Below are 4,166 nucleotides of genomic sequence, written 5' to 3'. Positions count from 1 at the left end.
AGATAAACCTCCCTCCCTTTTTTTATGTTCCTATTAACTTCCATATTCAGGGATGCTGCAACGGCCTTATGATCACTGATTCCCTGTTCTGCACTTACAGAGTCGAAAAGTTCGGGTCTGTTTGTTACCAGTAGGTCCAATATGTTATCTCCACGAGTCGGTTCTCTGTTTAATTGCTCGAGGTAATTTTCGGATAGTGCACGCAGTATAATGTCACTCGACGCTCCGTCCCTACCACCCGTCCTAAACATCTGAGTGTCCCAGTCTATATCTGGTAAATTGAAATCTCCACTTAAGACTATAACATGCTGAGAAAATTTATGTAAAATGTATTCCAAATTTTCTCTCAGTTCTGCCACTAATGCTGCTGAGTCGGGAGGTCGGTAAAAGGAGCCAACTATTAACCTAGCTCGGTTATTGTGTGGTGTCACAGCCAGACACCACACATGCTAGGTGGTAGCCTTTAAATTGGCCGCGGTCCATTAGTATACGCCGGACCCGCGTGTCGCCACTGTCAGTGATTGCAGACCGAACGCCACCACACGGCAGGTCTAGAGAGACTTACTAGCACTCGCCCCAGTTGTACAGCCGACTTAGCCAGAGATGGATCACTGACAACTACGCTATCATTTGCCGAGACGATAGTTAGCATGGCCTTCAGCTACGTCATTTGCTACGACCTAGCAAGGCGCCATAGCATTTGATATTGAGATTATAACATGTACCGTCAAGAGCGATGTACACCAATTGTGGATTAAAGTTAAGTATTATATCAACTACGTACTTTATTTGCTACTATTAATTCCCTTAACTGTTCCAGACCTCACGCCAATCTGCGTGAGCTTAAAAGCGTGCATTTCGGCCTCTTCTAGCAACACAGTGTTGGCTCTTCTGCCAACACTACATATTGAGTGTAACCTCCACCCATAATAATTCACAGGAACTATCCACTTCTACTTCACTACAGGATAAACTACTACTAACAACGACAAACACGCCACCACCGGTTGCATGCAATCTATCCTTTCTAAACACCGTCTGTGCCTTTGTAAAAGTTTCGGAGATGAGATGATGATGATGAAGGCAACACAACACCCAGTCCTTGAACAGAGAAAATCTCCGATCCAGCCGGGACTGAAATGAGATCAGGTGTTGTTTATGTAGTTGATGTCGAAGAGAGAGAAGTTAGAGGGCAAACATGGAGCACGAACCTAGCTCACTTATTTTAAATAGCATCAGAGCAGTCGTAGAGCTTAAGGTCATCATCCAACTGACATCACCATCATCAACGGTATCCCTTTCAATCTTTTCTTTAGGTGTTATGGTGAGAGTTGGATGTTGGCACAGAAGGTTGCCATTAAGTCTTATAATATAATGAACACCGTCATCTGTTAACCTATTGTTAGCCAAATACCAGCGATGGAAACGTGTTCAAAAATGTTCAAATGTGTGTGAAATCTTATGGGACTTAACTACTATGGTCATCACCTCCCGAAGCTTACACACTACTTAACCTAAACTATCCTAAGGACAAACACACACACACACATGCCCGAGGGAGGACTCGAACCTCCGCCGGGACCAACCGCACAGTCCATGACTGCAGCGCCTTAGACGGCTCGGCTAATCCCGCGCGGCAAAACTTGTTCCACCGCCAGTACTTTAAGAAACTGCTTCCGAAAAGAGCACCCCAGAACAAGTGTACGTCGAGGTGCGTTTGCACGGGCCATATTTTACGACAATGTGTGCCCGCAATAGTGCTGCTGTAAATATTGCCGGAATGTGACTGTTGAACATGGAAATAATACGGTATGGTCAGGCGATACCGTTAAGGAGCAAGCTGTTGCAGGTAGGTGCGCACGTATTGCCGAGGTGTTGCAGGTTTTGTCGATAAAGGATGAAGAGTATTTCATATGACCAGGCCGTAACTGCCTTTGTCCTTGTCTGTATGCGCTTCCCTCTCTTACCCACGGCCTTGCTTTTTGTTTCTCACGCCGACAGTGCTGCAGTGGATTTAGTAACTGAATGTAACAGTTAATTCTGTTTTATTCTGCATCGTAGACAATCGTAAGGAGACGTGGAATACAGAGCGATGCAGCAGCTGTAGGAATGCTGGACAGGAGCAGAAATGGTCGACAAATAGGTAAATATAGCAAAGAGAAGATTTACTTAACTTTTAGCTTCCTCGAAGCGTTATGAAGAAACGTCAGAAAAGAACAAACAGTAATAAAATACAGCTATTATAAGAAGCAGTCAGTGGGCTTGCCGCAGTTCCCGTCAGATCACTGAAGTTAAGCGTTGTCAGGCTTGGTTAGCACTTAGATGCGTCACCGTCTGGGTCTTCCGAGTGCCCTCAGACCCTGTGAGGCCAGTGGAGAACTACTTGAATGAGAAGTAGCGGCTCCGGCCACGAGAACTGACAACAGGCGGAAGAGTGGTATGCTGACCACATTCCCATCAGTATCCGTTTCCATTGACGCCAAAGGGCTGACGATCACAAGGCAGTCGGTTAGTACCGTTGGGCCCTCCAGGCCTGCTCGGTGTTTCTTTGTTTGTATTATATTATTATGAGGCGGTGCAGTGGTTAGCACATTGGACTCCCATTCGGGAGGACGACGCTTCAAACCTGGGTCCGGCCATGCAGATATAGGTTTTCTGTCATTTCCCTAAATCGCTCCAGCCAAATGCTGGGATAGTTCCTTTGAAAGGGCATAGCCGATTTCCTTCCAAATCCTCGACACTTTTGTATCCCGCTTGGATAGGCGGCGTGTGGATCTGCTCCTGTGAACTGCTTCTGGAAAATAGGCCGAGAGCGAAGGATGCGAGTAGGAGCAGGAAAAGGTGAAGTACTTCGGTACTGTGTATGGGTTCATGCCCTTTTACTGGTGTATGAACATATACAAATTATAATACTACTTAACTTTGCGTACAGATGAGCACGTTGGTGCGAAGGCGTTCATGTGTCAAAGCTAACAGCTACTAGAAGTTACAAAGGATAGAAGGCGCTGTGGTCGGCGTTGTTCGCCCGCTTTCATAGTGCCATCCTACGAAAGAGCACCTTCGTTGTGGCATCGTAGCTATCGATACCACAGACACGATATGAGCTTGTGCTCCGTCCCTAATGACGTCGATGACGACAGGACGTTAAACCCAATCTTTCTTCCTCCCTTTGTATTATAAGTAGCAAAGTAAAGAGCGTCATGCAGAGTGAGGCTCCTGCTATTAATGCACGATTGAACTGTCGAAGACTCACGACCACTGAAGACTGTGACTGACACTGGGCCGTGTAGTTGCCACCAGCAATCATTTACTGAAGTGCCAAAGAGACTGGTATTGGCATACGTATTCAAATACAGAGACATGTAAACAGGCAGAATACGGCGCCGTGGTCGGCAAAGGCTATATATGCCAATAAGTGTCTGGCACAGTTCTTAGATCGGTTACTCCTGCTACAATGGCAGGTTATCAAGATTTAAGTGAGTTTGAATGTGGTGTTATGGAACACAACATCTCCGAGGTAACGATGAAGTGGCGATTTTTCCCGTGCGACCATCGCACGAGTGTGCCGTGAATATCAGGTATCCGGTAATAAATCAAATCTCCGACATCGCTGAGGCCGGAAAAATATCCTCCAAGAACGGGACCAACGACGACTGAAGAGAATCGTTCAGGGTGAAAGATGTGCAACCCTTCCACAAATTGCAGCAGATTTTAATGCTGGACCATCGACAAGTGTCAGCGTGCGAACCATTCAACGAAAAATCATCGATATGGGCTTTCGGAGCCGAAACCCCACTCAAGGGATGATTGCACGACACAAAGCTTTACGCCTCTCTTGGGCCCTTCAACATCGTCATTGGACTGTTGATGATTGGAGACTCGTTGCCTGCTCGGAAGAGTCTCGTTTTAAATGTATCGAGCGGATGGACGTGTACGGGTATGGAGACAGCCTCATGAATCCATGGATCCTTCATGTCAGCAGTGGACTGTTCAAGCTGGTGGAGGATCTATAATGGTGTGGGGCCTGTGCAGTTGGAGTGATATGAGACTTATGATACGTCTAGACACGACTCTGACGGGTGAGACGTACATAAGCATCCTGTCTGATAACCTCCATCCCTTCGTGTCCATTATGGATTCCGACGGACTTGGGCAATTCCAGCAGG

Source organism: Schistocerca piceifrons, chromosome 6, assembly GCF_021461385.2.
Source record: "Schistocerca piceifrons isolate TAMUIC-IGC-003096 chromosome 6, iqSchPice1.1, whole genome shotgun sequence".
NCBI classification, from domain to species: domain Eukaryota; kingdom Metazoa; phylum Arthropoda; class Insecta; order Orthoptera; family Acrididae; genus Schistocerca; species Schistocerca piceifrons.
Note: the sequence above shows the minus strand (reverse complement) of the source record.